We start from the raw sequence: 18496 nt of genomic DNA, 5'->3' as shown, positions 1-18496 counted from the left end.
CCATCCCTTTCTCTTTCGATTTCATTTCTTAAATACGTTGATATTTCTCCGAGATTTTGAATGTTAAAATATTCTTTTAGTATTTGTTCCACTTTTTCAACTGGTTCATATTTGTCAGTCGCAATTAGTATATCATCAACGTATACCATTATATAAATTTTTGCGTTTTCCTTCTTTAATGAGAAGAAGCGTAGGACAACGTTTCCTTAGATATAGCCTTCATTGCACAGAATTTCAGTTATTTTGCGATTGCAATATCTAGTTGCCAGTTTTAGTCTCTTAATAATACTTTTGTTTAGTTTACAGATTTTGTGTTCTTTCTCTGGTAACAGGTAAACTTCTAGTAGCATCATATATATTTCTTCTTTCGGGTCTCTATACAGAAAAACTGTTTGGGCTTTGAAATGATTTACGGGTATATTCTGAGCTGCCATGGCAGTTATGCCCAAATCTTTGACAATCTCCTCTTTCAGTTCTTAAACCAGATTTATATCCGATGACATTTCCTGAGCTATCAGATTTTGTTTTAGAAGTCCAGTCATCGTAGTCATGCTCAAATTTTTGGTAATATTCTTTTTTTCAGTTATTGTTATTAATCTAGCTTTATATCCCATGCAATTTTGTCAGATTTTGTTTTAGAAGTCCATTCACTTATAATTGCTTTCTTTTCTTTGGGAAGATCAAACTAACTCTCACGTTTTACTTCTCTTTATTGATTTCATTTCTTCTTTTGTGGATTTCAACCATAGTTTTTTTTTTTTTTTTTTTTTTTTTTTTACTTTAGAAAAAAATGACTGCATTTAACTTCCAATTTTTAGGAATTTTGATTTCTTCATTCTTTCAGACCTATTTGATGGGATTCCTTTCGTTGTTTTCGTGATCTTCTTGATAATTGTGGCGTTTCTTCTGCTTCGATTACATTTCCTGCTTTTGTTGTTGCATCTGGCCATGAATCTTTTGATTCAATCTTAATTTCCCTTAAAAGTCCACACTTTTTTATTTTATTTTATTTATTTTTTTATTTATTTATTTTTCTGATCGTGTTATTTGACAAGGTATTGCTTCCTTTTTGTTTTTATCGATTATCATGTTTCTTTTGATGACAAGATTGTTTGCATTTGTCATATATATTCTATATCCTTTATTACGATTACTTTATCCAACGAGAATTGCTTTCTCTGCTTTTCATATTGCTGCGTGCGTAAGAGTTCGTAATAAATTGAACGCACAAGACCGATGAAAACTGAATTTAATATATTCTTATCACAACAAATAAAAACAAAATGCTTTAATTTCCTTAGAGATATTCGTACAATATCCCAATATCTCACAGTAGTTTAAACTACTAAAACATTCAGTAGAACTTAGAGAAACAAAAGAGAGAAACTTAGAGAAAGCTAATCCGATCTCGCCTCGAATCCGCTACAGTAAACAACAGTTTTCTAAACAACTCATGAAACAACTGAATTGAGATGTTTTTCTCCTTTTCTAAGCTTTTTAAATATGCACGAGAAACTTCTCGTATTTTGACGATTTTTCTGGATATTACAAAAGGGCAATTACGAGATATCTGTTATTAAAATATTAGATGCGCGTGCTCCTGTATTTAATTTTTCCGGCGTAGTTTTCTCTTCAAATAAGTCTCGTACTGCATTGCACGAGAATATAAAACAATTTTAATAACAATTCTATTAAAAATAGCAAAACTAAATAAATACAAAATCCGCAACAATATAATTTATTTCTCTTCTGTTTTGGAACTAGGCAATAAGCTGTGCTGCAGAAAACTCTGGCTCAAGTTCGACTTTTTGTCATAGCAGAGCTCATATGGCGTTGTTTTTCTTTTTTTAATTGATCTTGATAGCAGGTAGCTGCTATTAAAGTTTCGTCCCAAAATTTCCTTTTGAGTTTAGAATCGAATAGCAGGCATTTTGTCATTTCCACTATGCAGTGATTTTTTTTCTCCTTTTCTTCGAATGTTCTGTTGTGGAGAATATGCTACAGTGCTTTAATACCTGATTCCTTCTTCTTTTAGGCATTCATTAATTTTTTTTTTTTTTCACCTTTACTTTCTAGCCTTGACTTTTGGCTTCTTTCCAAATTTGTTCTTTCTCATGGTTACAAATTGCTTTGTAACTTCAAATCAGCAACAGGTTGCAATAGTTAGCAAATAACTGACATATATTTCGAATAACAGCTGTTTAATGTTATGAAGAATACTTTTCACCACGTGATAAGGTCCGAATGCATCAGATCCATAACTGCAGGCATTTAGCTTCTGACGAAACATTCGCAATTTTTGTATCTTCCGATTTCTTCATCAAATTTTATTCCAAGTACTAAATCATTATTCTTCAGCTTTTTGAAAGCTTCATAATCTCTATACCATAATCATAGATCTATATTGTTTTTACTAGTACAGTTATTCTTTTCTCAAAAAAAATTTCAGTCAACACATTACGCTACCTGGGTATCAAGGATAGAAACGCATATTAATATCAGTCATTTCCTAATAAAATAAAAGCAACAGGGATACTGATCGAGTCGATTCTGAATGCAAACATTTATTATGAAACACATAACACAAAAATAATTTTAAGAAAACAAAGTAAATCTTACCCTGTTTCTAACCGCTATAAACTATATGTAATTTAAAACTTTGGAGTGTGACATCCTCACACCATAAGTTTGTGAAGACAGTTTAAGGTGAGTTGGAACCCCAAAATCTTCAAAAAATTGATTTCGGTTTTTTGTATTTTCAAATTCTCTACACTTTTATTATTCTAAAAATACCATTCTTTAATCTCTATGAAAATTAGAGCTGTAAAAAAATCTAGTTTTAATTTGTCATCTACTGCTTTGATCAATGAGGATTTTTACATAACAACGCGTTTTACTCCAAATGTGATTTTTTTATACTCGATGTACCTTTTCTCAGGAACTACTGCTCACAGGTATCTAAACTTTTTATGGCTTATTTATTAGGTTCCCTCATATTTACTAAAATGAGCTTTTTGTAATAAACTTAGAAAAAAATTTTTTTTAATTTTTTTGTGTAAGAAAAGTGCTACATTTTACTATGCCTAACAAAATATCCTGTAATTTACTCTAAAATTCAAAATGTTTCAAAAGCTCATTTCAGTATAATCAGATAGGTATACTTTAATTACAGAAAAAATTTCAAGCCTGTATCTACAGCAGATTTTGAGAAAAGGTACATCGAAAATGGCCAATTTAACATTGTCGGTATAGGGGTTTTCTGATGCCCCTTAACTCTATTACAAAACAATAAAAACTTTTATTGCCAAGAAAAATCTCCTTATCTCACGATAATGGCTTACTTCCAGAAAAATGCCTTACTTTCTCAAATAAAAATATGCCAATGTTATTACTTGCATCATATGGCAACAGATGGCGCCACATGCAGACATTCCACTTCGATTTTTCTCAATTATACCAGTGTATTGCTCGCTATGAAATCGTTGAGTTTGTTAATCAAAAATTCGTTTTACAAAATTTTAAATAATTAATATGTTAATCAAAAATTCGTTTTACAAAATTTTAAATAATTAATATGTTAATCAAAAATTTGTTTTACAAAATTTTAAATAATTAATAAAACCAATTCGAAATTCAAAATTCGGGCTTCCAAGTGCCCATGTTGCGTTGCAGGTCTACGTTATTTAAAATTTGATTGTTCTAGGTACCATTATTTCTTCACAATGCGAGAAGCATTCACGCAGATGCTTCGTTATTTTCTTTAAATATAATAAATACATGGTAATAATATTTGGTGGCAACAGTTTGAAAAGTGAATCGACGCAAAATGCCCTTTTGATATTAATAGTCTTTAAGACAGAAAGCAAGAGCTATGGAGCTATGGTCCACATATATAAAATGAAGCACACATAGCACTGATTTTCTGGGCGTGAGATATTAAATTTGGGAAACTTAATTTTGATAATGATCTGTAAAACTCTAACTTTGGCATATTTAGAAACAACTGCTTGAGATGATTGTTAGATTGCAACTCAATTAATTCAAGCTGCAAATCGACAGTGAAGTGCATGACGCAACCAAAACAGACTAGTTCATGGCACAAACATTTATTTCTAACTAACTAATAAGACAGCAGCGATGCGCTATTTACGCAGTTACATTACATTCTACTCTACTCTCGTTCACAGAGGTTTTCGGGTATAAGAGTACTGATACTCTCGAAATCATATACTACATCCCTCCCCACTTATTTAGAGATTTAATCTCTGAGGAGCTTTGCGGATGCGCGAAGATCGTCTAAGTCCTGGCAACTCTTTATCAAGATCCACTGGAAGGACTGGATCAGTTTTCCTTGGAACTGACGATGTTTCAAGTCCGGCTGAAGTTTGCACAGCTTCACTTCTTTGTTCAATGTCTTTGTCCGGAGCCAGTGACTTCACGTATAATAATACAATGAAATTAAAAAACATATAATGAAATATAAATATAATAATAATATAAAAATGAAAAATATAATGAAATTAAAAAAACAAAATAAAATCTGAAATTTAAGTTTAAAACACAAAATACCATTAGTTTCGCTTAAACGCTACGTGTAATTCACAACAAATGCGGGAGGTTTAAACCTCGTAGAAATTTACAACATTTTCATTCAAACATGGAAGTTTATTTCTCGCAAAATGCATGATTCATGCGAAGGATTCATTTGTTAAAATTTATTTGCATGCATACATATTTTCTTAAAGACATATCAGTCACTGTGCATACCAGAAACAGTGTATAGCCTGCTATACAATTTGAAGTCAATTAAATAAGATTAAAAAATTTAGATAATTACACAAACTCGGCATCGCATACAACCTCGGCATTGCGGACCACATTGGCTTTGCCCATGTGCACATCGGTCTATTTTCACTTAAAAAAACATCCCAGAATTGCACAAACTCGGCATCGCGCACAACCTCGGCATTGCGCACTACATTGGCTTTGCCCATGTGCACATCGATCTATTTTCACTGAACATCCCAGAATTGCACATACTCAGTATCGCGCACAACGTCGGCATTGCGCACTGCATTGACTTTGCCCATGTACATATCGATCTATTTTCATTAAATAAACATCAGAGAATAGCACAACGTCAGCTTTTCCAATCTTCTAGGATTGAGCCAAAAAGAAATACAAAATATTAAAAATAAGCAACTTTAAAACGAACCATACAAGAAAAATTTTTTCACTTACCCTTTTCAAGAAAAATGTAAAGTCTTTTTGAGGGGTTTTATATATGAATTTATCTCAGGGGGAAACCCTTTTGGATCCCTCCTCATCTTTAAATAAATTTACTAACGTTTTATACGCCGTTTCCGTAATATATGCAGAAAAAAGGCTAAAACCCACAGGGGGGGAAAACACTCGATTAAAAAAAGAAACACCGCATAAGAATATTCAAACCGCAACAGAATTAACAAGTAAAAATAAAAATAAATAAATAAATAAATTTTAAAAAATGAAAGCTTTTAGATTTTACATTACACCCAAAGGGGCGTTTTTTTTAACGTTTTGTGTGTTACCTTTCTTTATCAAATATAATGTTCTTTACACTTAAACCATAAAATTCAGTTCAACAGCAATATCGCAATATAATTTTAAATTGAGCATATATTTAGAATTTCCGATACACAGTTTTGCACTCTGCACGTAAAAATGTTTTTTTTTTTTTTTTTTTTTTTTTTTTTTTTTCCCGTACTGTGTTGCCGTTGCTCGCTTTGAAATCTTTTGAGTTTGCTAATCAAAAATTCGTTCAAGTTTTACAAAATATCAATCAGATAATAAAAAAAATTCCAAGTTTGGGCTTCCAGATACCCATATTAGGTTGGAAACGTATGTTATTCAAAATTTGATGGCTCTAGGTACCGTTGTTTTATCACAATGCGAGAAACATTTATGCAGATTTTTCAATATTTAATTTCTTTAAATATAACACAGGGCGATAACATTTAGTGGCAACAGAATAACAACACAGCTCCAAAACATCGGGTTAGCCACGTTGGCGCGTTTATTGCCTATTGAAAAACAATCGCCAAGCAGTGGGCTAAACCGCATTTTAACCAAGAAATCAAAGGAATTGGAGCCTATTCCCGTATTAAAACACCTTTTTAAGTAAAGCAGATTCATGCCTAATCTATAAAATAATAATAATCGTCCCCCTTTTTTTTTTGAATGAAATTTCATTTGTCAAATCTCATTTTTCATGCTCTTTCATTCGACGTAAGAATTTTTTTCAAGAAGATATGTTTCCATTCACTGTGTAAATCTTTTAAGTTTATGTTATTCGAACCTTATAAGAAATTATTTCAAGTTATTATTTATTTATATTGTTCATTATTTTACTCATAAGGACTTATTTCATTGAATTTTATATGTATAAATATATGTTCAAGATTTTCTTTGAAAGGTCTAGAGGATATTAAATTTTGGTACTTTTCCGTTTTGCCGGCGCAAACGATAAAGTCGCCAATAATGGTTTAACTGATGCCAGACGAAATATCTTCGCTGGTAACCTTTTACGCCTCAGTTTCAAAACAAGTTGGAGCCATTTCTTATCAGATTGTTTCTTTCAATACTGGCATATAGAATTTTTACACGATATTTAAATTTTATCCCCTAAGGCAATTCACGGTAATAAGTCAATTAGTTCTAAGTCAATTAGAACGCAATTACACCGCTCATCCGAAGGCGAAATCAAGTGTTAAATTCATCAATTCTAATGAGAATGCACCAGCGAAGTAAAGCACTGCGGTTTTACATAATTTCTGAGTAAGCTATTCGTACGAATTGAAATAATTCTTGCATTTAAACTTGTATTCCAAATTAAGATTTAACTTGAAATTAATGTAGATAATTACTGAGCGAATTAGATTTTAGTAGCGTAGTTTACGTGAGATGAGATAACTTGGGGTCACGTGATACGAACCGGCGAATCAGGATTTTGAACCATGAAATCATAGTAAATTCTTAAATTAATGTCTTTTTACAAATTTATTGTCTTTATTTATTGGCTTTTTACAAAATTTTAAACCATATTAAAATGTTTATGCCTTCAAAATAAAAAAAAAATTCTTAGAATTAACATTTTTTATGTGTATACTGTATGTTGTCGCCAACAAAGTCTGCTTGGCGAGATTTGCGCCGGCGAAAAAGTACCTAAATTTTTAGTGCAGAAATAAATTACCTATGTAAATCAATTATCATGATATTTAACTTTTTGTGAAGGAGAACCTATTTCTAAACCATTTGCTAAATATCTAATGTTTTTACTGTGATAATGAATTTTTAAATGAAATGACTTTTATAAGGTGATTTAATTTATTTTTTTAGGCCGAAAGGTCCTTCACCAAAAGCCTTTGCACGCTGTGTGGCGTGCAATGGCAATTCCTGGGACTTTCCTGAAAGAAAATTTTTTAGGTTTCCTAAAGATCCAGACAGGTAATACATATTTTTTGTTTCAGCCTAGTACTCATAAAATATATTAGAATATGTACAGTTAACATTTTGTGGCGTTCCGACAGATACTTCAACTTCTATTCATGAGATGGCGCCACGTGTAAAATCCAGTTCTTAATCGGAGCAGGACGTCTTTACTCACTCAGACCAAAGAAATTCTTTGGTTTGATCGTTCCACTTTGTCTGTGCTAATGGAGCACTTAACTTGTACATTATGTAAATAATTAAATATTTGTGTGGCCTAACTTAGTTAGTTTTATTTCGGAACCAGCGCCAATTATTTCTCGCAACTCATAGCATTTTATACCAAACAGAATTTATGTTCCGCTCGCGGAGGTTGTTTTGTTTTTGTTAACTAAGTTCGTATTAGTATAGAATGGCCACTATAGTTGCTTTAAATCGAAAGAAGGGCTCACTGAAAGTCCAATTAACTAGAATAGAGACTGTCATAGCGGATAGTACTAGCGCATGGACAAAAATCAAAATAGATGCGAAGCTCAAGGCCTTGGAAAAGATGTCTATTGCATTGGATACACTTCGATCGGAATATTATATTGCTGTGCCTGAAAAGGATCTCGGATCATAACTTTACTGCTGGCTTTAGCTACTAGGAGCTCTTACCAGTATATTATCATTTTACCATAGGCCATAAAGTTAAAAATTTAAGAGGTGTATTTAAAATACACCGCGCCCGAAGGCGAGATCAATAAATGAGAGAACTCATAAAATAAGTTTTGCTAAATTGCATATCATGGCATAGCATGGGTGATTATATACGTAAATGGTGGCGAGAAGCGAAATGAAAGTCTAAGCTTCTGCGTGAGTCAAGAAGAGCGGAAACACGTGATCAGCGTCCGGCATTTAGATTGGTCGAGGAGTCAGAGTTCGAAAAATGAAGTTTTTAGCAATAAATAAAGTTCGAACATAGTAAAAGCAACACCTTTGACCGCGTCTGGCATGAGGGGCTCGTCTTCAAGTTTATCAACTTAAGACTTCCTAGAGAGCTCATTCTTCTGATCTTCTCCTTTTTGCAAAACCGCACTTTCTTCGTCGCTCAAGGAAATGAAAAATCCAATTCAAGACCTATAAGATCCAGCGTCCCACAAGGAAGTATTCTCGGTCCAGTACTATATCTTTTCTACATATCAGATTTTCCTCACCCTGGTTTGGACAATTACTCTCTGTTAGCATGTTATGCCGACGATATGGCGATTGCAATTAAATCCATTCAAGCTAATCATGCAATAGACAAAATGCAAAATTACCTCTATGCCGTAGAAGACTGGTGCACAAATTGGCGAGTAAAAATCAATGCTAGCAAGTCACAACTTTTAATTCTTAGCAAAACTAAGAAAAACATTGCTTTTAAAGACCTCTACCTTTTTCAGGAAGCTGTTCCTCTGGTCACAAAGGCCAAATACTTAGGAATTATTTTGAACCAAAGGCTCACATGGTCTAATCATATTAATAGTGTCAAGAGCAAAGCCATGGGCATAATATGCAGATTTCTCCCGGTCATTGGAAAATATTCAAATCTTAGTTTGCGTACCAAAAAACATATATATACCACTTGCATTCGACCGATACTTTGTTATGCTGCTCCTGCTTGGAACACGGTCACTCAAACTCAACTGCATCAATTACAAGTAGTGCAAAACAAATTTCTGCGCATTATTACTGATTCTCACTATCTTATCCGCAATAAACTTTTACACAGAGACTTAAAACTTGAGACGATTCCAGATTACATTAGAAGATCTAATGAAAAATTCTTCAACAAAGCTGTGCAATGTGACTTTGTTAATTACTCCCAAGTTTTTAATTATGAAATTCTCTTCGAAGATAGAAGCGTCAGACCACTTGCAGCTCACACCTTCATAGGAGGAGACGACAACTTTTTCACTTAGATCCTCAATTGTTAGCTATTTACACTTCCAATGCATCTGATTTTGATTGTAGTTCTTCTGTTGCTTCATTGAATAATTGTATTTAAATTGTGTTGTATAGTTGTTTTGTATTGTGTTGTATTTAGCACTACTGATTGATGTTGTTTAATTATATTTGAATTTGTCATTGGAACTATTGCTGTAGTGTATCTTCTCGTATTGTTGTCTTTGATTTCCATTGTCTTGGGTCCTCCTTGAAAGCTATGATCGCTCGTCACCTTTTGCGAACTTGTCCGATTGGATTGTCTTGCTCCTTTTGGTACTTCTCTTCTTCCCCTTATCTCCGTTTTCTCATCTGAGATTTTCTCCACGTCCGGATTTATTTATGTCAAGTGCCCTTGGGCTTTAATTTTGGAACCGGCAACATTGCTCTTCGCAATAGCTCGGTCAATTATAGAGTCTAAGTCTAAGTCTAAAAGCAACATCTATTTGTGAATTTAAGAGTCCTGTGTCTTTTGAAACACTTGAAAATCTTCTAAACTTGCGATATAATCATTAAATGAATAGGAAACTGTGAAAGGCGAAAATGAGGTCGTGTAGCTCACTAGGACTAATGAGTGAGAGTAAGCACTTGGTGTTACCACGAACTTTAATTTTAAAACACACGATACGAAATAGTAAAAGTAAAAGTAAAAATCTTGGTTAAATAAGTAGTAAAACGAAGAATTCATCGATGAAAAATAAAGTCCTAATTTTGCAAAGTTCATCTTTCTTGAATAGTAACTGCAAAGGAATAGTAATTTATTTTTTTTATTTTTTATTTTTATTTATTTTTTTTTTTTACACATTATATCTGAAAAGGATGAGGAACAGCTTAGTATTGGTTTTTTTGGCGATTTTTTGATTTGGCGACAAACTTCGGTCGCCAAGGTAGACCCGGCTTTGAAGATCGGAAAAAAATGGCGGATTGTCAACAAAACCCGATCTAGACTAAATAACAATCCTGAAAAATAAGCTCTTAATCAGAATAAACGGTCTTTCTCTAATTTTCAACATTTCTAGTACTGCTATGATAAATTCTTGAAACGCTACCGTAAATGAAGTTATGGCAGTGACTATTTTATGAGTAATGAACATGAAATTTACAAGGGGCTAATATTTTAAATTACAAAATATAATATTAATGTATTAAACATTAATATTTCAAGTAGTTAGCTAATATTTATATTATATTAGTACTTAGCTAATATTTTAAAATTAAAAAAGGTTAATTTTTATGTTATGAATAATGAAATTTACAAAAGGTTAATAAATGCATTTCAAACTAGTATATGTTACTTTAGTTTCTTAGATTCTGTTATTAAAAGAAAATAAAAAAAAATATTTCAAAGTGAAGGAAATCAAATTAAATTGTAATGGTCAAGTTTTGTACCAGTGTTAGAAATACTTTTTATGATTAAATTCTGTAAATAGTAAAAATATTAAGAAGTGTATATTTTTTAATCCCTCAATTTATTACAAGTAATTTATGATTATAATTTAAAAGCTAAAATTAAATTATCATAATGAGTAAATTTTGTACCACTGGTAATAATACAATCATCTTAAATGATGATTTCTGTGAAAAATTCGAGCAGTCATTGGAATCCACTAGTGGTGGAGTGATAAGCCACTGAACAGTGGTAGTTCAGGCTGGCTATATGGGAGTTTTTGTGGTTTTCCGTACATGTAATGTGAATTTGAGCCAGTTTCTCTTAAAAAGTACTTTATGAAGGCATCCTTCTTCTGCTAGCCAGCATATATATTTATTTTCTATTCATAATTCTCTCTTATTTTCTTATTTCTTAATTCTAAATCTTACTTCTGAAGTGAAGAAGTGTTGCATCTATAGGTCGAAAAATATGGTCAATATGTTTGCAAAATCCTGTTCAGTTTTGGACAGCATTTAAATAAAATAAATAATTTGTAATTAAGACACAATAACACGCCGAATAAATACTAATTCAGAAGTCAAACAACAAAAATCAGCGTTATACCTACAAAATTTTCACAGGACATTTTTGTTGTTTGACTTCTGAATTAGTAAATAATTTGTATATGATGCAAACAAAAATGCATTATACTATTTCATGTAGTGAATAATTAATCAGGGAACAAAGTATATTGTAACGTTCCTTTATTTTGTAACCAGAGTTATTTTATGCTTGGGATCTTTACTGTCAATTTCCTCCATCCGTTTTCTCACCAGAATCCAAATGAAGTTTTTAGTTTGTAAAACAAATCGTGTTTTGCCTTTTGAGGCCACGTTACTAGGTTGCTAGATAAGGTAAGATTTGTAGTCTTCAGTCTTGCATTATAATTGCTGATCGTTGAATTCCATGCCGGTTAAGTTTTTAACCAACTTTGCATTAAATTGATTTGTGTAGCCTTTGGCTACAAATTTATTTGAATTTAAATTTTACATTTGAACTTAATTGTTATCATAAGTTATCTTGCCACAAGTGGTTGACTGAGTCGTGAGCACAAAGTGTGCCTTCTGTTCTGTACATCTAAACTTTATCACAGAATAAAAGCATATCTTAATAAGAATATATCTAAACTTTATAATAATAACATTTAAAGACATTGAAATTGGTATCTAAGTGCTTGCCATGTAGTCAAATTTTTATATAATTGTACTTTTACTTTTATTATAGAGTTTTTATTACAAAAAATTCAGATTTCTGTTAGGTAAAATGTTTAAGTAATGTAGAAAATTTGCATAAAATTTAAAATAAAAAGTGGACTGTTATGTCAACATACTATTAATGAAAGTAATAATATTTAGTGAAGGTTATTCATATACAGCTATTAGGTTGTCAGATTTACAAAATTTGAGAACTCTAAATTATAAGCAATATATTCCATAATCTAAGCAACATTATATTTTTGATAGTCAGACAAATTATAAAAATGTTACAAAAACAATAATGAAACCTAATTTTTGGTACTGATTTGAACCTATGAATTCATGCAATTACACATCCCTATAGTTCTAATATGAGGAAAATAAGTATTTTTAGACCATGGTAATTTTGATCTCCTTAGCAAAGGAAACACAAAGAGTTTACCTCATGCTACTGAATTTTTTTTTTTTTTTTTTTTCTTGGGAGGGGGGGGGGTGGAGTTTATAATAATATGCAGAGTTGACATATGAAAAAATGTACAGACTTATGTGATGTAATATTAAAAGCACCAGTTTTAACTATCAAATTTTGGCTTTTTAAAAAATATTTTAAATGTTGTGCTTTCCTAACACAAAAGTAACTTTAAGAAAAACATGCAATTTATCCCTCCTGCCTCTGATATCTACCAAATTCGTTAAAGTTACGTGGACAGAAATGGCGGCATGTTTTTAAAGCTCAGTATTTAGGGTTACAAAGGTTATCATAATTTTTCATTTATCGCTCCAAAATGTCGCCAAACAAATTTCTCGCCCAAAAGGACTAATACTAAAGCTGTGCCAAGGATGATACTTCTGAATTAGAAGAGGAATTATTAGATCTAGAAGCATGGATCGACGATTTAGAGGTAAGTTTCAATCAGATGTTAATTGATAATGTTGCTAATTGATAATGTTAATAAAGTTGATATCATAAAGAGTAGTTGTAAAATAAAGTTACCTGAAATTCCACTTCCGCAATTTAGCGGAAAGTATGAAGAAGGGAGCATGTTTAAAATTGAATTTAATAATATTGTTACCTCGAATACTCAATTAACAGATGCACAAAAGCTACATTATCTGCATGCCGCTCTTAAGGGAGAAGCAAAATTGTTGCAAACTCAGGAAGATACTTTTGAATCATTATTTAAGGCTTTAGAATATCGCTTCGAAAACAAGAGAATTCTTGTTAATATTCACATTAAAGCTATCTTAGGATTCGAAAAAATTATTCATGAATCATCGAAAGAATTAAGGCGCCTAGTAGATGCTGTGAATAAAAACATTGGAGTTTTAAATAATTTGGGTTTCGAACGAAACAAATTCACTGATATTTTAATTACTACTGTCGTTTTAGACAAATTAGACAAGGAAACTCGAAAACAATTCGAATTATCTGTAAACGCTTCATATGTTCCTAATTTCGATAACTTGATGACATTCTTAGAAAAAAGAAGTCAAACTTTGGAAAGTATCCAAAAAAACACAATAAAATCAAAACAAACGAATGAAATAAAACGAAAAAACCTTGTTCATTCAAATAATTCGGAAAGAAACTGCGTTATATGTAATTCGCCACATTCCCTTTTTAAATGTAGTAAATTCCTTGATATGAATTTTGGTGAAAGATTTATGCTAGTAAAACGAAATAACTTATGTCTGAACTGTTTGGGAAAAAAGCACATTGCATCGCAATGTCGATCGAATCATTTTTGCAATATTTCCCATTTAAACATCATACATTGCTTCATAAGGATGAGTCATCGAATTCGGATTCTGTTTCAAATAAACACCCGCAGACGATAGAGCAGAAGACAGCTGGGGGGAAGGATATTTCTCCGGCACCTAATGGGAAGGCGACGAGTCTTTCAAACTGTTTATTAGCTACGAATAAAAGTGTTATCTTGCCATCTGCGATTGTTATGATGAAAACTTCGAAGGGGACATTCATCAAAGGAAAGGCTCTTCTTGACAGCTGCTCACAGATTAACTGCGTGTCTGCTCATTTTGCAAAACAATTAGGGATTAAAAAAAACGTTTTCGCTCCGATTTCAGGATTAAAGGGAACTGATATTACTTTAAATTATAAATTGAGGACTTCAATTGCCAATAAGGAAAAAACATTCTCTAGAGAACTTGATATTTTTATTGTTCCTAAAATTACAGAAATGACTCCCCTTACCCCCATACCTATTGAAAATATTGACATCCCTATGGATATTTCCTTAGCTGATTACAGATGTAACACACCTGAGGAAATTGATTTATTACTGGATGCAGAATGTTTCTTTGACTTATTAAAATCGGGTCAAGTTCGCAACGCGACAAAAGACTTATTGTTCCAGGAAACGGTTTTTGGATTCGTAGTTAGTGGTATTGTGCATAATTCACCACTTGAATCACAATACTGTGATCTGCTTACGCAAAATGAAAAAATTGAAGAAACATTGCAAAAATTCTGGGAGATAGAAAATATTAATTTTCTGGATTCAGCACTTAGTCCAGAAGAGAAATATTGAGAAAAACATTTTAATTAGACTCGTTATCGAACCTCTGAAGGTCAATACGTCGCATGCATGTCCATGAAGGACTCTGAATTGTTGGGCAAGTCTAGATATTTAGCAGAGAAGAAACTTAATGAAATTTGGCGGAGATTAGGTCGGGACTCGAATTTACAACGATTGTACTTAGAATTCATGCAAGAATACACGGATTTAAAACGTATGGAACTAGCTGAATCCATAAATGATTCGTACTACTTGCCTCACCATGGGGTTTACAGACCAGACAAAAGTAGTACACACTTAAGAGAAGTTTTTAACGCCTCCACTGCGACGACATCGGGATTGTCATTAAACGATATTTTGTTGAAGGGAAGAATTCCACAGCAGGAATTATTTTCTATAATGTTTAGATTTAGAAAACATCGCTACGCCTTCACAGCAGATGTACAAAAAATGTATCGACAGATTCTAGTTCATCCTCCACAAAGAGACTTGCTCAGAATTCTATGGAAGGACAGTGTTGATGCACCAGTGCAAACTTATAAGCTCAACACAGTAACGTATGGGACATCAAACGCTTCCTATCTAGAAACTCGAGCTGTTAAACAGTTAGCTATAGATGAAAGCTAAAACTTACCTCTAGCATCGTCTGTCGCTCTTACTGACTTCTATCTCGACGACATACTTTCTGGAGAATCATCACTCAAAAAGGCTAGAATTCTACAATCCCAATTAATAGATTTGTTAAAATTAGGGAAAATGAAATTGCATAAATGGCGTGCAAATCATCCAGATCTGCTTGTGTCTGAAAGCAAGGTTACGACTCATTCAGATTACACTTTTGAAGAGCAACAAGAATCTTCGTCCGTAAAAACTCTTGGTGTCCTATAGAATTCTCAGACTGACTGTTTTTTGTTTACAATGACCATTCCTCACTCTAACAGTTATAGTAAACGAGATGTTCTGTCATCAATTTCGAAAATGTTCGATCCACTTGGTTTAATTGGGCCAGTGGTCACAAAGGCCAAAATATTCATTCAAAGGCTCTGGCTTGCTAAACTCGATTGGAATGACACATTGCCAGATTCTATGGCCAAGGAGTGGATTAATTTCGTATCCACGATCTCTGAACTAAGTAATCTTAAGATTCCTAGATTTGTATTCCAGGAAAATCACATAGTGCTCCAAGGATTTGCAGATGCGTCATCTTCGGCATACGGAGCTGCAATTTATGTTCAAGCTTTGCCAGTTTCGGGATTGCAAACCGTTCGACTTTTGTGCAGCAAGTCACGAGTTGCACCTATAAAAACCTTATCAATTCCTAGATTGAAACTGTCAGGTTACCTTCTATTATCCAGATTGACGGATAAAGTGATATCTTCGTTGAATGTTAAGGTAGAAAAAGTAATTCTTTGGTTTGATTCTACGATTTCTCTTGCTTAGGTTAGAAAATCACCACACTTACTAAAAACTTTCGTGAGCAACAGAGTTGCTTTAACCCTTTAACTGCTTAAGACGTGTTTAAACGTTTTCGGAATTTCTCTAAAAATGCTTAAGACGTCTTTACACGAATTTCAAATCGCACGAAAAATGCTTAAGACGTGTATACACGGAGCCCGAATTTCGCGAAGATTGCTTAAGACGTGTTTAGACGACGCGATCTAGTCTTCCTTCCCCTACCTTTCTGCAGGCGGCTGTCAGTTGACACAAAGGTCTTAATAGGGTGTGAAGTCTCTTTGAAAAGAGCACTTTAGGAAAAAGTCCTTAGAGTGAAGTATCTTTGTCAGACAGCAGGTATGTATTATCTGTGTGCCGACTAAAAGTTTGCGAAAGAAGATAAATCGTTTTACAACTGTTTGCCTTGTGGTACTTTATACAAATGAAAGTCAAACAGGATCCGACGTTGTTATAGTTCATTGCCGAATTTTAGTAGAAACAAGAAAAAATAAGAATTGTAACGGAGGACGCCTTTATGCCTATATGTTATAGAATCAAATATTTTATTTTTGTATTGAAAAATGATTACAATTTCTGATTCGTCAGGAAACAATATAAAATGTTGCAACCAGCTTTCTTGTTTGCCTTCGTATTTCAAATGCGCGTTATTATAATGTTATATTCTTCTTTTTACATTCTTAAATGTTAAAACTGTGCTTTTAGCATGCCTGAGTTTTGTACTCGTATGTGTGGCTCTATGCTCCGTAGAAATGGCGAACTGACATATAAAAATTATATTAATGTTGAAAGGAAGATATTTTACTCGAAACTTCAACTAAATGGAATAAATGAATACGCCGAAGGAATTTCTAGAAATATTTGTTTTAAAAATTTTATTATTAAGATTTTAAATACAAAATGTTTTGAAATCTAAAGAAAAAAATATGTAATGCTTGAAACATTTTTGGAAAGAAATCTATCGATATAAAATCTCTTAAAATTAATGAAGTGTAAATTAATTAAAACAGTTAGTGTACGGAAGGGTTAGATATACTCCGCACAAAAAATTACAGTCAGAAGATCAATTATTTAAAGATATGAATTAATTACATTAAAAGAATTTAAAATAAATTAACATCTGTCCAAATGTCAATGCTAACAGCAATAGCACGAATGAAAGTTATTCTTTAAATTCCGAACTTAATTCATCCGTCGGTACGCAATGATTGTGTCTTTGAGATTACTTTTCTTATAGATACTACAAAAGGCCGCCAACGAAGTAGCGGTAAAATCGTTGAATACTAATAGTTTGAAGTGGGGGGTAATGTTACCCGCGTCCGTGATTATCCTTAAGTCACACGTGCCCCCTGGGTGGTGCTAAATGGGTAACTGTCACAAAGTCCTGTGGCATACTGGGGTTCAGTGGGATGAGGTTCGGTCTGATGATGAGTAATCTTATGACGACCCAACGGACCGCTCTTCCCTGGGAAAACCGGCGATTGTGGGGAGGATCTGAAATTCCGAGGACCTTTGATCTGGAGAGGAGGGGTCTTGGAGGAAGCAGCCATGTAGAGGATACAGGAGAAAAGCTGAGTTTTGCGTCTCAGGCCGCCAGATAGTACAGGAGCCCGGGGCAGCCTAACCAGCATGTCCTGGCTGCTCTATCAGCTGGTGTATAATCTCGCCTGCCTTGTAGTTCCAGGTGGTGCTTGGGTGGGGTCCTGCATGGCAGAGCGGGGGGCTCTTCCGAGGTCACTACTGGCTACTGAATCTGGGGCTAGCCCCTCCAAACTGGCTCTTAGAAAATCGGAAGGAATTTTTCTCCCCCTTCCTTCAATCTTATACCAAAATGGATGCTTGCAATACAAAATTAGATAAAAACGCATCTTCTGAAATCCCCACTATAACCACTGTAATTCCTTCTGAGGGAGTGAATGTACCCTCGGGTGCGGACGCTCTTCTCTTCAGGACTACAGAAACCAGAACCGCTGGTGAAAGGGTGAATGTGCCTTCGGACACGAACGCCTTGAACCCAGTGGGGATGGATACTGACTCCTCTGTGAGAAGTACTGTGCCAGATGCGCAAGCGGATGACCAGTCACCAATGACGGAGGTTGTAAATAAAAGAAGAGAAAAAAGACAACGACAGAAAGAGCGGAAACGACTGGAGAGGGCCATGGAAGGGATCTCGATCTCTGGGGAGAAGGGAACGAAAGAGAAAACAGATAAAGCTGGGACCTCTGGAGCAACCTCCAAACCGGTGAGGAAGAACCATCCAAGCAATGAAGAGTCTTGTAAGAGAGAACGCATTGCTGGTGACACCCCGGAAATGGCCCTCAAGAAACGACGGCTATATAGTCAAGCTGCAAGAAAGGCAATCACTCTGCGAATCGTCTGCAAGGATGATTCCAGAGACATAACATCGGTGGATTCAGATTTCATCACCTCTATAATTGATGACCGAA

Source organism: Stegodyphus dumicola, chromosome 1, assembly GCF_044657685.1.
Source record: "Stegodyphus dumicola isolate Sdum_Otavi_A_Nest chromosome 1, ASM4465768v1".
Classification (NCBI taxonomy): domain Eukaryota; kingdom Metazoa; phylum Arthropoda; class Arachnida; order Araneae; family Eresidae; genus Stegodyphus; species Stegodyphus dumicola.
Note: the sequence above shows the minus strand (reverse complement) of the source record.